We start from the raw sequence: 20,337 nt of genomic DNA on the forward strand, positions 1-20,337 counted from the left end.
GGGCGATTTTCAGAAGGACAGATGTTTCTGTTCAATTCTTAAATCAATTTTTTCAAACACAAACACTATTTTAAAGCTTCTAGAGAGTAAAATATTAATGATAATTATAATAACAATAATAAAAACAAAAGCTCTCAGATCCATCAAACCAAGCAGCAGAAAGAACAATAACTGAAGAGAAAACTTTAACCTTGTAGACTTCATTATGTTCCAGCTGCTCTACAGACGCTGTGACCTCGAACTTAAGCAGGTCGTAAAGTATGTGCAGCTCAATAACTTCATAATCAGACCCTGTGGTATTTAGGCAGCAGAACAACTAAGAATAACAACTACAAATAATGTTTTTAGGTTTCTGTTGTACTGCAAGGTTCTGTACAGGAGAACCAAACCAAGAGCAAATATTACGTCTCATTTACACCTGAGCACGAAGAGCCATCAACATTTAGCAAATTGAATCATCTTTGTTTAGATGCAAGAAGAATCATATAGAAATAGAAATCCAGAGCAAAGATATCCTCTAATTCAGCGTAGCACATGTGCAGCTGCTGCGATTCACGTAAGCATTCGGCTCGACGCTGTTGCAGATTTTTCTCTCGCTGTTCTGGCTCACAGCGCTGCAAACACAAAAATAAATATCCCCAAAGGTGTGAAAGGCAGCTAATTAGTAAGAGTATTGTTACTCTCCGCAGGAGTAGTCCAGCAGTAGAAATCAGTCCAATAACAAGGTGTGTAACATCTAGCAGGGTGACAGAAAAACCCAGGGTAACTTCTAAGGACCTCAACGTCTCTCTCACATTGTGTTTTTTAAACATGCTTCCATTTGTCACTTCAGTCTTTACTCTGAAATACAGGAAGAGAAATCATGGCTGAAACAATTTCTCATGAAACCAGGGGTGTGGTCCAACAGTCAGTTTGGTGAGGAAGGTTCCTAACTGAGAGAAGTGACCCAGAAGTATCTGTGTAGCAGCCACAATGAATCCAGATCATGAGCTTTATTAACTGATCAAAGTCTCTTCTTTCATCTTCTGTATCATTTAGTTTGCATTGGTAATGCCCATTATTGTAATGCTTTTTTAAGACGAGCAAAACTTTATTTCACTTTGGGTTAGCTGGGATAAGTGATGGATGGAGGGAATTTTACTTCAGCCACAGAAATCCTAAACAGGAAGGAGGAGCAGAGTTACAGTGGATCACTATCCAGCAGGGAAACAAGGTTTATTTCAATTTCTTGGCCATGAGTGAGATTTACTGAGTGGGCAAATTAGGGAGACGACACCATCAGATCCCGAGCCCTCCATGTGTTAATCAAGAGACGGCTGCTGTGCTACATCCATAAATAATGAATAAATTAGGAGCTAAAGCTGAAAGGACAGTTTATTTGTACCATCTTCACGTGAACACATTCAAGAACATCACAGATGAAGAAACATTAAAAACTTCCACACTACATAAAGCAAGAAAAATAGTTTTTCTTTCAGTTGGTTTCAGAAAAACAGAAACATCAAACATCTCCAAGACTCTCTTTGAAAGAACTAAAAACCTTTGTTCTCATGGTCCAATCATGAGTGAACTCCCCGATGAAGCCTTGTGTGCTAAAACATGTCAGAGTTTTAAAGGTTAAACATGAGTTTCCAAAACGTTTTGCTGGAGAACAATGAACTATTTGACTGAGTTTCAATCATTTACAGACGAGCAAAACCAGGACAGAAAAAAAAGGACAAAACTGACTCAGTAAAACAACAGAAAAGAAGATCCCATGTAGATCTGTATTATGTAGAAGTTCAGCCCAGCAACCAGTTCAGTTCAACACAAGTTTAAATGATTCTATCTGAACTCTGTGGAGCCTGATCTCAAGCTTTTTGAGTCTGACACAGAAACCAGAGGATCTTTCTGTGTCTTCAGATTCACTGTGATCCAGTGATGGGAGTGATTTCAGCCCTGAGTGATCGCGCTGATGTTTGCACAGAGCAGACAATGAGGTGAATGTTTGGGCACATTGGTAACAGTGAAACAGTTTATTAGTAACGTGGGATAGTTTGTGTGCAGAGTATGAACTGAGATTCCTGAAGCTCTTGTCACACTGGTCACAGCTGTAGTTTCCTTCCATGTGTGTACGTTCATGAATGTTACGACTACCTGACCGTGAGAAGCTTCTGTCACAGTGTCTGCACTTGTGTGGTTTCTCTCCTGTGTGGACTCGTTTGTGTGATTTAAGCTGACCTGCAGTGGTGAAGGATGACCCACACTGATCACAGAGGTGCTTTTTAACCCCACTGTGAATCAGTTCATGTCGTTTTAACTCCCTTGGTGTGGTGAAGCTTCTCCCACATTCTTTGCAGTATTTCAGTTTGTCTCCAGTGTGTCTACGTTGATGTGTTTTAAGGGCAGCTTGCCGACTGAAAGTTTTTCCACAGAGGTCACAATGAAAGTCTTTCCCACCACCACAGTGATGACAGGGTTGAGAACTGGATCCATCTGTGTCGCTCTGCTTCTAAACAAAGACACAAAGACAGTGTAAGTCAGTCCTTCAACATTTGTATCCTGAACGTTGCCTGAAATAAAGAGCATCTCTGCAGACGTCCAACTACATTTGACTGTTTCAGTTAACACACTCAGTTTACTGGGCTGCAATAACTACAATACTACCACCATAATACTACAGTAATACTAAAATCATAACTGAAAGGAAAATCTGAATAATCACTCAGAGCTGCTTTTCCATGCAGTAGAATTGCTAACATGCTAACACAGTTTAATGAGCAGAGTTGTTCCAAACAGTCAGGCTAAAATGACAAGATAACAATATAAATACATACCTCACAGTAGCTGCACTTGTAGAGTCTCTTTCTGGTGTGGATCTGTTGGTGTTCTCTCAGGTGCTGTGGAGTTTTAAAAGTCTTCTCACACAGGTCACATCGATAAGGTCTCTCCTCAGTGTGGGTAAACATGTGTCGTTGTAACTGTGCGTCTGTTGTAAAGTATTTGCCACACTGTTCACAGCAGTACACATCATGTCTGGTGTGAATGCGTAGGTGTGTATTTCGGCTCCCTCTCTGGCTGAAAGTTTTTCCACAGATGTCACAGCTGTATGCCTTAATTCCAGAGTGGGTAACTAGATGACTCTGTAAGTTGCTACTGTGAGTAAAAGCTCTGCCACACTGATCACAGCTGTATGGCTTAATTCCAGAGTGGGTAACTAGATGACTCTGTAAGCTGCTACTGTGAGTAAAAGCTCTGCCACACTGATCACAGCTGTACGCTTTAACTCCACTGTGGATGAGTTGGTGTTGTTTTAGGTAACCCTTCAAGGAAAAAGACTTTCCACACAAGTCACAGCTGAACGGTCTCTCTCCAGTGTGGATGACCTGATGCTGTTTAAGTGAAGCCTTCACAGTAAAACCCTTCCCACACTCGTCACAGCTGTATGGCTTAATTCCAGAGTGGGTAACTAGATGACTCTGTAAGTTGCTACTGTGAGTAAAAGCTCTGCCACACTGATCACAGCTGTACGCTTTAACTCCACTGTGGATGAGTTGGTGTTTTTTTAGGTAACCCTTTAAGGAAAAAGACTTTCCACACAAGTCACAGCTGAACGGTCTCTCTCCAGTGTGGATGACCTGATGCTGTTTTAGTTTACCCCTCACAGTAAAACCCTTCCCACACTCGTCACAGCTGTATGCCTTAATTCCAGAGTGGGTAACTAGATGCCTCTGCAAGTTGCTACTGTGAGTAAAAGCTCTGCCACACTGATCACAGCTGTACGCTTTAACTCCACTGTGGATGAGTTGGTGTTTTTTTAGGTAACCCTTTAAGGAAAAAGACTTTCCACACAAGTCACAGCTGAACGGTCTCTCTCCAGTGTGGATGACCTGATGCTGTTTTAGTGAAGCCTTCTCAGTAAAACCCTTCCCACACTCATCACAGCTGTATGCCTTAATTCCAGAGTGGGTAACTAGATGCCTCTGTAAGTTGCTACTGTGAGTAAAAGCTCTGCCACACAAGTCACAGCTGAACGGTCTCTCTCCAGTGTGGATGACCTGATGCCGTTTTAGTTTAGCCCTCAGAGTAAAACCCTTCCCACACTCGTCACAGATGTGTTTTTTCTCTCCCTTTCTTCTGTGAGGTTTGTCGGCCTCCTGAGAGCGCTGACTTCTGGCTCCATGTTGGTCCTGCAGTGACAGAGATACAAACAGAGGCAGTGAGTGAAATGCAGTCGTGGAACAAACTCAACCTTCAAACTCCATTAACACTAGTTTTAAACCTGAAGGTGGAGCGTGGCACCAAACACCTTAAAGGTCTCTTATCCCCACCTGCTGGTAGTTCTAACACATTACATCCAACCTGCTGTTAAAGATAATTCATGACTGTTCAAACACTAAAATCATGCCCATCCCTCCTGATTGTGTACACACACACACACACACACACACACACACACACTATTTTATAATTTAGATTATTTTGTTGTTTCCTATTACATATTTCTATAATTTGTATAGATTTATACAGAATTATTCAGTGATAATAAATCCTATGTTTGTTTATTCTAAAGGAACCCCGTTAGCTTCCACAACAGATGTTGCTCGTCTTCCGTCAAATACTCACATAAAATATTACACAATAAAGTGGATTCAAGATATCCACATAATTTCACTCTTACATCCACAGTGAGGTTTCACAATTGTTCAAATATAAGCAATCAATAATAATAATATCAATAACATTGAGGCACATTACACAAATTTCAAAAACAAATCATGTCTTACAATATTTACAACAACTAAAAGCTCTGTAAATCGGCTTTTAAGTGTTCATTGAAGTTTTGAATAATTCTCTAATTTTTTAAGGCAACTTATTCCACTTAAAAGTTGCTCTAAATGTAACAGTTTTACAAAACGTTACTTTTAACTCGAGCATTTACTAAATTGCAGCTTGTTGAAAACTGTGTAATATGATGATGTATTTCATCTGGATACTGCAGCTGAGCAGAATAAATGTGGTGTGTTTAACAGAATTGCTTTCTTTAGAACTACAAGTAAGCCATAGAATATTTTAGCCTGTACAGGAAGCCAAGAAAGGTTATTATGCATTTTATCAATATTAGTATAGTATGAACATCTTCACACTAATCTGGACGCCTTATTCTGGACTAACTGAAGTCTGTTAAGATCTGTCTCATTAGCTGCTGACCAAATGATTGAACAATACTCCAGATGAGACATTACTAGTGCATTAATGACATCTTTCATAATGAAGAAGTGATACACAAAGAGCATTTCATAGCCATAGCTATGCCTTGTCGGCAGAGTTATGTGACATTAGTGATGTTTGTACTTTCAGCGTTAACTTGGTTTTAAAGCCTTTAAAATATACGCCGTTCAATAGTCGACCTTAATCTGACAGAGAATGTGATGATTTTGTGGATAATTAAAGTCAGTCATATATCCACAAACACAACAAGCTGAAAGTCAGTGATGCTGCTCGGTTTGCAGCCCTGAACATCACGGCACAAGCAGGATCCACTGCACTGTTAATGTTAGCTGTGTTATATTGCTGCCTCTGTTCGGTGGTGTCGAGCCAAACGCACTTTAACGTGTGTTTGAACGAGCTGACGGTTCACTCGTTAAGCTGAAAGAAAGATGCTTTAATCACAGCAGTCACACATGTGTCCACTGCACCATCTGGAACTCTTCTTGTTTACACTCGTAATAACACAAACACTAAATCCTGCTTCTCTGGTGCTGTTGTGTAGCAGTGTGTACACCTGAGACTGTCACCTGTCTGTCTGTCCTGCACTCTCTCTCTGTTTCTTTCTCTCTGATTGTGGAATAAAAGTATGAACATGTGTTTATAAGTTACACTTGTGTTTGAATCCTGCAGCTTATCACACATTTGATTTCCATGTGTGACGACTGCAAGTGTCCAGAGTGAGGACAGACTGAGGGAGCCACTGCTGCACATCATCTGTGAGGCTTTGCAGCCCTGATGATCCACCAGGACAAACTCAGCAGTGTGTGAGGAAGAGGAGGAGGAAGAGCCAGCAGCAGCTGACAGATGGAGAGAATAGACAGACTGTTCCCTGTTTGTGAAGGACTGCTAGGAAAGTTTAACATAACTGTCTGTGCTGAATCAGTCTTATTAGGTAATGTTCAAATAATGTGATCATCCCAGTGTTTCCAGTGTGGGAGAAAGTACTCAGGGCCTTCAAGTTACACACTATGAAAGGCAGCAACAAGTTTAATGTTCAGAAACCTAAAGTCTGTATCAGCAGCAGAATGGAGCTAAAAATAAATGTTGGTTTCAGTTCTATGAAGCTTTGAGTATTTTGGATCAGTAGCTGCTGTGTTTGTTGCATCATATTGCTGTAACTGTTTATATGCTTTATATATTCTGAGCTAAGTTGATCTATAGTGTTACATCATATTCTATAAGGATGTTATGTGTTTGTAGACTTTCTGCCCAGTTTGACCCATTTAGCAGAAGTCAGCCTGTTTAAGGCTCTGATATCTATTCTGTGTGACTTACAGCAGTTATGACATGGTCTGATTTTCTCACCCAATAAAGGAATATTTCATATATCAGTCTACTCTTCATTCTATCAGACACAGTTATCACAGCTCGTACATTTGCTTTTACACATATATGTAAGCACTGAGCCACATTTAGTACCAACATATTAAATGAACAATATTTGTCTCTTATATATGATACATCTGTATACACACTGTCACAGATACTTGTCTGTGAGTGAAGTGATTAATATAATAACTATAATATTGGCCATATTATATTTACATTACCACAGTGAGATGACTTTAGTCTCATGAACAACATCAGCTAATTGTTATTTACAGCTAATCTTAAACGACTGTTCAGCACAGAAATGAAGCCCAACAATCATGTTTCACAGTCCTGTGGTCTCAGCCTCAGATACTCATCAAATCACACAGAGCTCATGTAGAAACAAATGAACTAAATATGTTCTCCTTCATTTTTGTCAAACAAAGCTGTATGAAACGTTTCCAGCTGTTAGTATCATGGTTGCTAGGCAACCTGGGCAGCGCGACGGAGGCTAGACGTCCCATTTCACGAGCCTACGAGCCTCGCACTTCGGCCTTAGCGGTCTTTGAGTACGCGGCCCTTGAGGACTTTAAAGCTGCAGAACCTGAATCGGGAGCCATGATGATCTCCAGCCTCGTGCTCGCCAACATTCTCACCTGAGTTAAGAAGACGATCACTGAAATGGTCTCAGCAGGTCCTTTGATGACAGCAATGAAATGCAGTGGTAAGGCTTTTTGGGGATTAAGTTCGTTTTCATGGCAAAGAAGGACGATGCAGTTCATCTGATCACTCCTCATAACATTCTGGAGTGCAGGCAAAATGCTATTATAAAAACTTAAGCAGCAACTTCTCCAGGTTCCAATATTTATGCAATTCTCAAACCTTTTGGCCACGACTGTATAACCTCTTCTGAAGTTTAGTGGATATTATACATGGTTATGCTCAGGATGTGTCGGCCAGTTTCCACTGGAAACGCCTTTTGGTTAAACTGTCAGCGAGGAATTTGCATTTGCACTGTTACATTTTTATATAACTTTAATGCACATAAACAACAGCTGCTTGTTTCAGTGAAAATACATTGATGGGTTTTTAATAAAGTTGTGCAGCTGTAAAGTATTTTGTCTGCTGTCAATTCTATCGTCAGCTACATCGTTATGGCAAATGTTCAAATGTATATGGTGATAAATATCTTTGGTCATATGGTCCTGCTCTGTCTGTCACCTTCTGTGTTGAGCTCATTGTTTCCTCTGTAGTGGCTGAGCTGAGTCCAAGTAGCTGAAAATGTTCCTCTGCTGCTCCGTCAGACTCTCCTCCTCCTGCTGATCAGCTGGGACACAAAACAGATCTTTGTTAGGCTCCACACTGCACTGAAGAGTCAAAGTGTCTCATATGTTCATCTGACAAGTAAAAGAACACATTTTTGTTTCCCGAGGTGGGCAACTTGTTGGAAACAAACACAAAAGGTTTGAGCACTGATACCTGCCATTGCTGGCATTTCGCTGGCGTTTCGGTGTTGTCAGTGTTTTGTTTTTTGCGTGACTGTCATGTATTTCAGAATCAGAATCAGAATCAGAATGGGTTTATTGCCAGATGTTGAGGTTTACAACATTAGGAAATTGCTGCGGTGCTTCAGTGCAAACAATAAGAATTAAAGTGCTATGTAGAAAGAAAGATATGTGCATGAGATATACATGAGATATATACATGAGAATAAGAATTATGAGTGCTACGTAGAAAGATATATACATGAGTGCAGGTGGTGATCAGTGCCAGACATGAAATGATGCAGTGACACAGCGTAGGGTCATGTGTTAGTGGTGGGAACAGTCATACGGTTATTGTTCATGTGTCCAACAGCAGAGGGGAAGAAACTGTTCTTATGGCGAGAGGTTCTGGTGCGAATGGACCGGAGCCTCCTGCCTGAGGGGAGCAGGTCAAACAGACTGTGTCCAGGGTGAGAAGGGTCAGCTGAGATCCGAGCTGCACGCCCCAGTGTCCTGGAGGTGTACAGGTCCTGCAGAGATGGGAGTCTGCAGCCAATCACCTTCTCAGCAGAGCGCACAACACGCTGCAGTCTCTGTTTGTCCCTGATAGTGGCTCCAGCGTACCACACGGTGATGGAGGAGGTGAGGATGGACTCGATGATTGCAGTGTAGAATTGCATCATCGTCCGTGTTGGCAGGTTGAATTTCTTCAGCTGCCTCAGGAAGTACATCCTCTGCTGGGCTTTCTTGATGACGGAGGTGATGGTGGGCTCCCACTTCAGGTCCTGGGTGATGGTGGTACCCAGGAAGCGGAATGAGTCCACAGAGGTGATGGGGGTGTCAGTCAGGATGATGGGGGGGAGTGGGGCTGTGTGCTTCCTGAAGTCCACAATAATCTCCACTGTCTTCTGGGCATTCAGCACCAGGTTGTTGTGGCTGCACCAGGACACCAGACGTTCAACCTCCCTCCTGTAGGCAGACTCATCCCCGTCAGAGATGAGCCCAATGACGGTGGTGTCATCTGCGAACTTGATTAGCTTGACAGACTGGTGGGTGGAGGTGCAGCAGTTGGTGTACAGGGAGAAGAGCAGAGGAGAAAGAACACAGCCCTGAGGGGAGCCGGTGCTGATGGTCCGGGAGTCCGAGACATTCTTTCCCAGCCTCACGTGCTGCTTCCTGTCCGTCAGGAAGTCAGTGATCCACCGGCAGATGGGATCAGGCACATTCATCTGGGAAAGCTTGCCTCGGAGATGGTCTGGAAGGATGGTGTTGAAGGCAGAGCTGAAGTCCACAAACAGGATCCTGGCGTAGGTTCCTGGGGAGTCCAGATGCTGCAGGATGAAGTGTAGGGCCATGTTGATGGCGTCGTCTACAGACCTGTTGGCTCTATATGCAAACTGCAGGGGGTCCAGGAGGGGGGCCGTGAGGGTCTTGAGATGGGAGAGAACTAGGCGCTCAAATGACTTCATGACCACAGATGTCAGAGCCACGGGTCTGTAGTCATTTAGTCCAGTGATCCTAGGTTTCTTGGGGACAGGGATTATGGTAGAGGACTTGAAGCAGGCAGGCACATGACATGCCTGCAGTGAGGAGTTGAAGATGCCAGAAAACACTGGGGCCAGCTCGTTTGCTTTACTTTGAAAGTCTGTGTTATCTTAGTATGTTCAGTTTACGTTTCCTTGTCTCGTCAGGTCTAATTTGCCCCAGCTGTGTTTCCCTCCTGTGGTCCATTCCATAATTGCTCCTTCTATGTATTTAAGCCTTGTGTTTCGGTATGTCATGGTCGCGATCTCCCCCCGTGTTGTAAATAAATAGTTTGTTGTAAATAGCTGTAAATGGGTTTTGTCAATTCTTTCGTTTGAGACACTTCCGTTTTGGTGATTTTGGTGGAGAGCCTTAGTGGGTTTTTTTCGTGTGTTTTTTCCTTATTTTTATTTTCCTGCGTTGCACGCCGGTTGCCTAGGCCGGGGTGTAACAGGAGAGACATGATATCTTCTTGGAATAAACTACGTATTCTCTTATTGCTGTTACCAAGTTCCTGTGAAAAGCAGATTTTTCCCACTGCTGACTCAGCTGGATCAGGGAGAGTGACTGAGGCAGATATTGAGCTGTCAGTGTTTTTATATAACATTAAAGTCCCTGAGGGTATGGCACCAAGCACCATTGAGAATTCCCCAACACTGTTTGACAAGTTTGACGAGCATCTTGACTTTTGGTCTTTGGATATTAACAGTCCTGGATATGTGACTTCTTGTTTAACAGAAATGTTACAGAGAGCATTTGCAGTGCAGCCTTTAATTGCTAGTAATTCACATTTTTTTAGATTTCGACATAAAGCAGATGCCTCAGAGAAATCACTAATAACACTAAGGGCTGGACGGATAGATATATATATATATATATATATATATATATATATATATATATATATATATATATATATATATATATATATATACATACATACATACATACATACATACATACACATATATATATATATATATATTCTACTTTTCTAAATGATTGACTATTTCAATGGAGAACCTAAATGACACGGACCCGTGTTTGTTATTACATATCTCTATTTTGAATGTGACAAGTCTATCATTCCCTGTTATTCATAGGTATTAACAGAGTTTTTGGCCTTTTTTCCTCTATAAAAGTTAATTGACTCTTTACAGTGGCCTGCTATGGTTAATAATAACATGTTCAGTCATGAGTGAAATCAAAGCTTTTCTTCACTTTAGCATTTAACATTCCCAACAATATAATGTGATACCTTAATTAAAACACAGCTAATAAAACACAATTTTCTTAATGCAAACATCAGTGACTCAACATTAGCAACCAAAGGGTTCAGTCTGCAGCTCACACTCATGTGAAGCTACAGCCTCCCCCTTTAGTCTCTGTCATCCTTCTGCTCCTGCAACAACAAAACAAAGCAAGACAAAACCTCCACCCTTCTTCTACAGGCTGGGTGAATTGTTGTGGACATTCACTAATCCTAAAGTCGGCACCGTTTTTGTCTCAGTGTCAAGTCAGTTAAATTTTTAGTCGTCAGTCCGTCACAGTCCAGTCACATGCATACATCCACACACATTCATACCAGATATTGCTGATAATGGAGTCTCACGCGCAGCCTATTCGAGCCTCCATCACCAGCAAGATGACGTCATCATTTTAAAGGAAAACAGCTCCTTGTTTTTGGACTGGATTGACTCGCTGCAATCCTTTTAGGCTCAGGACTTCTCATGTGATCAATGTCACATATAAGTGAATTTTTCCCAAGCCCATTATAATCATGGAGAAAAACACTTTGCCACTGTTTCCAGTAAGAATATTTTATAGCGCTTTAAAGTTCAACCTCTCAGGTCTGGATTAAAGAGCTGATTTGTTAAATCGGGAACTCACAAAATACCAAAATATCACCACCGGTGGATCACACCTCTCAGATGTTCTTATCTCAGTGCACTGTAACAAAAGCACAAACAAACGCAACCAATAAAATACTAATAAAGTAACAAATACTGGGGCCCATTGCAAACATGTCCAAGCATAAAACCATCTTTCTCTCTCTTAGAGAAAGAAAACAATCCAAACCTCACTGATAAAATCAACCTAGTGTCAAGCAAAACCCAAAAATCAACCAAAACTTCACCAGAAAGTTTTCCTCCCTCCCGGGACAATATTGTGCAGGAATACAGGCACCGTAACTCCTTTTGCACTGACAAAAACATGTTGGATTTACTTGATTCAATAGTGGACACTGGTTGCACACAAAGGTTTTGCTTTGGCAGAAACTTAAACAACTGAGTTAAATCAACACAACCTTTTCATATTCAGTAAAGCTGCATGTTGTGTTCATAAAACACGATTGAAACATGTTCAGATGGAGTAAGTTGAGCTCCTGGAACATTTTAATCCTTCAATTGAAATTGAATGGGTCTACAACAACCACCATCCTCCTATCTCTATCCTGGTTGCAGCAGGGCTGGGAAATAACCCTGAAGTGATAGGTTACCAGGCAGGGTACACCCTGGACAGCTCACCAGTCTATCAGATAGAAACACACAGCCGTTTACATTCATGGATAATTTAGCCCAGGACCTTCTTACTGTGGAGCAACAGCACTAACCAGCATGCCAACAATGGAGGAAATACAGGAAAGCTATGATTTCCTGTATTTGAGGCAGAATTCTTTTGTTCTTGCCCTTGACAGGTTAATCCACAATAAATAGCAACAGCATGCATGTGGTGTGTGTGTCGTTGTCTGCCTCTTATAACTCCAGTGATTTTCCTGTAGTTTGAAATCTTATGCGGTGTTGACACAATAATTTGTTGTAAACCAGGAAATTCCCAACTGTGGTAGAAAGCACAGCTTAGCCTGAGCAAATGTTCAAAGAAAAGTCGTCACTTCCTGATAAATATTGTCACACTGGGGTTTTTGCAAATGATATCAGTGAGCACTGTGTGGCAGCTGGAGTCAGACAACTGAAGCTCCCACAATCAAGACCACAAACAGCTTTCAAAGGAGATTTGAAGCTTTTCTGGCAGCAAGCTTCATGATTTATGGGACTGGAACTGGAACAGAATCTACCTGATCACCAATGGTGAGCTGGCATGGAATTATTTTTATGACATTTTATCAAAGTTATAAATAAGCATGCCCATTAACACATAGTGAGTGAGCATGTTGTCTTCCCACGCAGTGAACAGCGGATGCTAATGTTTTTGTCACTTTTTACAGAGTCAAACTCAAAGTAAGGTCAGTGCTTCCACGCTTTAAACGCTGCACGCTCACACTCTCTCCACACTCGATAGATTATCCATTGTTCATCTGCACACAGCTGCGGTTTTAGTAACGCAGTGTGCTTACGGGAAAGTAACAGTAATCTAATTACCTTTTTTGCAATAGTAATCCCTCACTTTACTCGTTTCTTGGAAAAAGTAATCGGATTACTGCCCATCTCTGGTTGGAGCTGTGCACTTGTGGGTTCCACCTTGTGTACACGTTTATCTTTGCTGTGTGTACTTGTACCTCTGAGTGGAAGCTGAACTCTTGAGTTCGAGTATCGAAGCATCAGCTGTGACGTTAAAGTCCAAACAGCTCGTTCATGTGACGTGCAAATGAACGAAGGTAACGCCGTTTTCATGTGGATGTGTCACTGAGACACTTTCCACATCCACAGCTCACAAAATGGGAAAACTATAGAAGTATAACAATGAAGAAGTTACTATGTTACGGGTCCCAAGGATGAAGACCTCGATGACAGATATGTTACCTGTAAAAGCAGGTGAAGAGCAGAGTAAGGAAGACACGATGCGTCTCTGCTTTCCTCCAGAACGTGTCTGAGTCTGATTTATTTCACACAAATAAATGCTATAAAACACTAAACATGAGCTTTCAATATGCTGTTCAGCTGGTTCCTCATTCACATCAATTACATTTACTTATTTCACAACATCAGTGAAATATACTCTTTTTAACTGGTTCACTTTCTCAAGTTCACACTTCTTTCCATAACAGCTACATCCTTTTATCATATCAATAAACACATCACATTGTCTTCTGCAGTGTCTTACTGGCTAAACAGTTCTATTCAATAACAGCATTGGTAAATACATTACATTTGTTCCCTCCAGTAATTTACTGGCAAAATCACTATTTAGTGCATCATGAAACACAGCTTGTTGAATCAACCCATGAATGCCTCTGTTAGCTACACAGAGTTGCTCAGAGTGCTTGTGTTACACTAGCTAATCTACTCAGTCACTTTAACAGAACTATTAACATTCACATCTCACAGAACTGATTTGATTGGAGCATTACAACACGTTTGCACAGAGCATAGGAGCGCACTGACTCTGCTTCACGAGCGCTCCACCTAACGAGCGGGCTCGCGGTGCGGTCGCGCGGGACACTCCTCTGGTTTTCTCCCGTGTTTACATATAAATAACTTTGGCGGACCGCCTTAACTCTCCCATTCACATTAACCTGGGTAACCATGGTGACAATAAACAACATTTTCGGTGCGAGCACCGTGTACCGACCTGTAAAAGCAGGTGAAGAGCAGAGTAAGGAAGACACGATGCGTCTCTGCTTTCCTCCAGAACGTGTCTGAGGAAGCAGCGGAAGGTGGGCTCCACTTACTGCTCCCCGAAACCCCGGAGCAAGCACCAAAGTTCCGCCCTCACTGCTTTCTAACATAAAATGAATCCCTGTTACATGGATTTTCTATCCTCTTAAAGAAACTGAAAATAAATACATATAGCAATGAAAAATGTCCCGTTACATGAGTGTTTTACACAAAATAATATTCATGTGGTCATTCCCTCACAGGGGTGCCACAACTACACTGCTGTTTTGACAGAGACACAGTGTGTTTATCTAACTTGGCTGAAGCCAAAGTTCTCCAGACAAATTCAGTCTGTTTCTGCCAAGTGTGAACTCACTGGATGAGCGCCAGATACACAGAATCAAAAAGGGATAAATTACTTTTCTTATGTCATGTTCCCGTCACAAACTGGCTCAAGGAGAGGGGAAGCAGGAGTCCACAGATGAAATGTTCCTATAAATAAAGTGGAATTTATTCAAACTTTACCAAAACTTCAACACATCAAATACAAGCAGCTCAGCAGGGAGTGGATGTGTGTTGCATGTGCCAGGTGGATGCAGAGAGAAGCCAGGGCCACGTTCAAACCTGAACACGCTGCACAGTGTTTTGTTCCATTTGTTAGGGATGAATGAAATGCTTCCTTGAAAGGCTGTGTGCAGTCACCAGTGGGCGTGGAAGCATGTGCGCCCTCATTTGGTGGGTGTGCAAGAAAAGTCATCCTGTCACACAGCAATGCCTACATAAATCACACCACTCTGCTTAAAATAATAATGTTTAGTGAAGCAGGTGAAGCAAAGGGCTGCTTTTAATAGGCTGGGAGACCCAGGTGTGCTGCTTTAGCTGCTGAGCCTCTTATGACAGAACAGCGGAGAGTGGTAAGAAGGGAGGAGGGGGTCTGGCTGTGTTTGTGAACGATAGATGGTGTAACTCTGGGCATTTCTCTATCAAAGAGACGCTATGCTGTAAGGACATTGAGCTGCTAGCGGTTAGCATGAGACCGTACTATCTACCACGAGAGTTTACACACGTGATTATGATAGCTGTGTATGTCCCGCCCTCTGCTAACGCTGCAGCAGCCTGTGAGGTCCTGCACACTGTAACCAGCAGACTCCAAACACAACACCCTCAGGCCCTTTTCCTGATCTCTGGGGACTTTAAAGATGATGTAACCATTTAATTATGGTTACATAATTAATTATGTAATTAATTATGCAAAATGCAAAACGCTCAGCTGTGTCTCCAATCAAAGCTCTGTAACTTCAGAGGTGATGTTCATATGTTGACTAATGGTTTTCTTTCATTTTTGATGTACTGCAGAATATTTGTATAAAATCCAGGCCAGGAAAATCTCCTTCGTGTGTTTCTGTGTTTTGTCTTCAGCTACGTTGACACAAAGGCCTCTGCTGTGACGCTCACACCTTTGATAAAGTCTGGAGAGTGTCAGCTTCCTGTTTATAGATACAAAAATATGTAATGTTGTGAACTCTGGCCGCAGCGGCGCAAGAAAAAGGAGAATTACGGGAAGCACTCACAACAGGTAAAATCAAAATAACAAAGTAAAGTACGATAAAATAAAAACAACAAAAGAACAACACAATATACTTCCCCGTACTGTTACTGCTAACCTCTGTTAACCTAGTAACTCTTACCTTCTAACTGACAGCTGGTCAATAAACGAGCTCCATAAACGCTCCATATTCACCTTTACATGGAATATAAAGGGAAAAGAAGAAACACAGTGCTGTGTCAGCGTTAGACATATAGATATATCCTTGCTTTTAATACATTTGAAGGTGGGTGGGAGAGGTGCTTCTCCGCGTAGTCTACGGTCTCTTTGGGATCGCTAAAGCTTTTCCTCACATCACCATGGGTCACTAACAGCTTTGCAGGGTATAGCAGTCTGTACCTGACGCCGGTCATCCCACGTAGTCTTCCTCTCATATTTGCAAATGCGGCTCTGCGTTTCCAACAGAGGGAGGGAAATCTGGGAGGATGTTTATTTTAAAAACCCTTATACATCAGGTTCTTGTTCTCTGCAGCTTTCAGCAGAATTTCCTCACCAATGTGGTAGTAGTGCAATCTCAAGATGATGGGCCGAGGAAGATGACTTTGTTTGGGACGCTGGCGATTCGCTCTATGTGCTCGATCGATGAGTGGCTTCTCCTCGAGAGATAGCGCCTCCGCCAACAGGTGTGAACCAACTCAGTCATCTTGGGTCCCTCTGTGCCTTCTGGTATTCCTGCAGTTCTTAAATTATTCCTCCTGGAGTGCCTCAAGAGCTCCACATCTCACCTTTACATGGAATATAAAGGGAAAAGAAGAAACACAGTGCTGTGTCAGCGTTAGACATATAGATATATCCTTGCTTTTAATACATTTGAAGGTGGGTGGGAGAGGTGCTTCTCCGCGTAGTCTACGGTCTCTTTGGGATCGGTAAAGCTTTTCCTCACATCACCATGGGTCACTAACAGCTTTGCAGGGTATAGCAGTCTGTACCTGACGCCGGTCATCCCACGTACACTGAAAAAAAAAGTTCTTTCAATTTACTTGATTTTATTGTGTACATCGGTCCCACATAATATGAATAAGTATGACTGACTTAATTTTCCACTTTTCCTCAAGTAATTAATGCTTGTCACATCAAAGTATTTTATTTACATCAGATTACTTTAAAAAATCATGTTTGATGTACTGAAATTAATCTATTATCATAATATCAATGTATTGCATAATGTCAATATATTTTAATATTTAACACCAACTTATTTTTATTTGCCAGTGGTACGCAATGATATTATGTAATGTAAACACATTGCAATTATGTTCTTGCAAGACAAATTATGGCTTTAAATCCTACTTAATTTTTTCAATTGAAATATTAACTGATCATTATTGACAGAAAAGGCAAAGACTGTGAGTGCTACTGAACAATACACCTTTATTAAACTGTAACAGCAGTGAAAGCAGCAATTCTGCCATGAACAAGTCCAAAATCGCATCCATATAAACTTGTTAACACATTTTTTAAAGATAGCCTGCAGAAATAGCTAAAAGAAAAAGTTAGTTTGAGAATATATTTGCAAATGTTTCACAAAAAAGTGACCTTAGCAGCAAATAAAAGAAAGTGCTTATAGATGATCCTGTCATCTCTTACATATAACATTTGTATTAATTACACAATTGAAAATGTAAACTAAATTAAGACTACCTGAAAAAAGCAACACGCTTTTATGGATAAACAGATTTACACAAATATAACTTGTGTATTATTTGACAACAGTTTCAGCTTCTGTACAAGTATTTACCTGTACAAGATTTCAACTAAGTTGAGCCTTAAATGACATTGTTACACAACTAATACCAAACACCTACATGAATTTTAATATTCATTTTAAACATGTAAGCAGGACATTAAGGTTGGTTTAGAACATATTGCTAAAAATCGTCAGTAAAAATTTCTTACAACACGATACCAAAAGGAAAAATCATCCTGCATTGCAGTCACATGAGGGGAAAGCAATAAAAACATAAGTAGTATAACGTTACTGAACACAAAATGAAAAACTGCAAAGAATTGCAGAAGTGCAGTCTTTGACTTCTCAATGAAACAGATGTTTTTTTTAAAGCAAGAACTTTAGAGAGTTTAGCTCCATCCAGTTCCATGAAAACCTTCTGGAAAACATCAAAGTTGTAGCGAAGGTCAGCAGGGTAGGCAAGGTTTAATGCATACATGAGTCCAAATAGCATTATCACAGCAAATGCTACATTATCCAAATTCTTCGCCACCCTGATGCCTGCAAGGACAACTCTTGTTTATCTGCTGAAGCTTGCTCTTTAAGAAGATAAATTCAAACAGTGGTGTCTTCAACAGTCTCACTGATGGCACATTCTTCCATGCCCTGTAAAAAAGAAGCCATGTTAGTCATTTCATGCCAAGTAAGTAATATGACACACTGTGGAAAATTCGAAAAAAAAAAAAAAAAAAGACAAGTACATACCACATACTCCTGGATAAGCATGCCAGGGTCTTCACCCATGTAGATTCACACTCCCTTAACATCTTCACACTGAAATGAAATGTATGTAATTAGCATCTTCATTCAGCCCTTGTCCTTCATTTAAGTTTTACTAGTGTACTTTACATGAATGTTTTTAAAGTAAAGGCACACAAATTAATAATAGGTTTACTGGCAATTAATAACAAGTTGACAAAGTGAAGGTTAAAAAAACAAGCAGATGTAAAAATACAAAATGAGAGAATTTATCATGGGAAAACATTTGAAATCTTCCACAATTGTAAAGTTTCATCCAAAGAGGATCATGTTAAGTGAATGTTGAGGCTTTATCACTTACATTATCCATTTATGCCACAATTCTTTTCAGTATTAGTCCAAGCTCTCCTCTTCTGTTGACCAACTTCACCAGGTTGTCCAAGTGGAGAGCCAGCTGAGCCAGGAACTTTGTCTGAGGGGGGATGGTGGCAATTCTCTTAAACTCAGCGTTGATCTGAAAACATGAGCACAGAGGAATGAGCTTCAAAGGTTTAATACCTGGAAGAAGGCCGCAATCACTCATGCTGAAGAAATGGGCTGTCAAATAACAACTGTGCCTTAACCATTTTAGGCTAATACCACAAGAACACCGTGTATGAGGCAAACCTTACCTCATGGAAATCAAATAGAGCAGGCCATCTTGCCATGAAAGCCTCCACCATTGGTGCATCACGAACAACTTCATGTCTTCTGTATGAAAAAGTCTTTTCCATCTTGAGTTTCACCAACTCTGTTACTCTTTTTTATGTCCATATGGTGGGCTTTGGGATGTCAATAGCTTTAAGAGTCCCTTTGTCTGCTACTTCTGAAACTGAGGTAAGGTTAAGAAACTCATTCCCAAATAAGGAATCCATAAACTGAAGCTGCCCTGAAGACAACACTGTCTCTTGACTTCAACAATGAGATCCTCAGTTGATTCAGGCGCTCCATTAGAGAGTGAGCCTTCGACAGGTTCCGTCAGCCAAAACAGTCTTTAGGACCATGGAACTCTGTAGGCAAAAAAGAATTACATATCAGACATTCAGAAAGAATCCTTTCAGTTTAGTTTTCATAAAGCTATCCATACCCAATACTCAAAGTTAGAAAGATCAGACATAAAAAAGAAGAATTTATTTAATGAAATACATGCTACTGAAGCTATTACACTTATATGAACACCTTTTAATTCTATATGCCTTTTTAAAGTCACAATGTGGACTGATCCAATCTCATAGCCAACCAATGGATAAGTATCAAGGAGTTCACAGAGTGAATATTCTTGTGGATACTGGGCTGAGCTCAAAAGCTCTGTGGTGCTCTCTGTACCAGCCACCAAGCTCTCTGACAATGTAGAATATGCTGTGGTACAATGCAGATATGGTTTTTCAGTATTCTGGCAATCCACCTGCTGCCCTTTGGGCCGGTGCCATTCCATTTCTATACGTTATGCCCTTTAATGTCACACACTGTGCAAGGTTGACCTCTAGAATGTCAGGGAATATGTACCTAATAATAATAAGCTATCTCCTCTTTAAGCAAATCCACTAGAAAGGCAGATACAGCTGAGACCTCTAATTCAGACTTGCCAAGAGATGCGGAGTTTAGATGGTAAGCTATCATCATCTGATGTTTTGACTTCTGTAATCATAAAGGTAAAAATTCCACCATCACAAAAAACATTAATTTTAATTGAAAAAAGATATTCCAGTCCAGAAGAGCATCAATGGTTTCTTTAAAATACCAATCTTTCTCTCATTTATACATAATGTTTTGAGAAGCAGCTCACATATGTTCTACACAAAGTAGAAAAAAAGTGGGGGAAAAGGTCCTAATTTTTGTTAGGACAATGTTGGAAAATTCACAATACATCACTTAATAAGACATACTCTGTTGAACAAACTTATCTCCTTGTAGATATCTGCTGTATTATTTGGGCTTGACCAATAGAATAGTCAAGTAAGTGACACTTCACCTAAAACAATGACTAAATGGAAAAATGATTTGGCATTTATGGGCACAGGTTCTTAAACCCACGTCTAAGGTGGCAGGATCCTTATTATAACTTGAGCGTGTGTCCTCAGCAAGAATTAAGGTATGGCACTGTGCTCCCAGCTTCTTAAACTCTGACGGTTACAGCCAGAC

At 40.9% G+C, this 20,337-nt stretch overlaps 1 long non-coding RNA gene across 1 annotated transcript; it reads right to left on the minus strand.

The window, feature by feature from the left end:
* Positions 1 to 1,356: 1,356 nt before the first annotated feature.
* LOC143415942 (uncharacterized) lies at positions 1,357 to 13,485 on the minus strand. Its single transcript, XR_013096374.1, has 4 exons — positions 13,331 to 13,485; positions 7,783 to 7,888; positions 2,817 to 4,169; positions 1,357 to 2,491 (listed from the first exon to the last, which is right to left on the minus strand). It is a non-coding gene; the product is annotated as an uncharacterized LOC143415942 (long non-coding RNA).
* Positions 13,486 to 20,337: the final 6,852 nt, after the last annotated feature.

This window comes from Maylandia zebra, unplaced genomic scaffold (genome assembly GCF_041146795.1).
Source record: "Maylandia zebra isolate NMK-2024a unplaced genomic scaffold, Mzebra_GT3a scaffold11, whole genome shotgun sequence".
Lineage (NCBI taxonomy): Eukaryota > Metazoa > Chordata > Actinopteri > Cichliformes > Cichlidae > Maylandia > Maylandia zebra.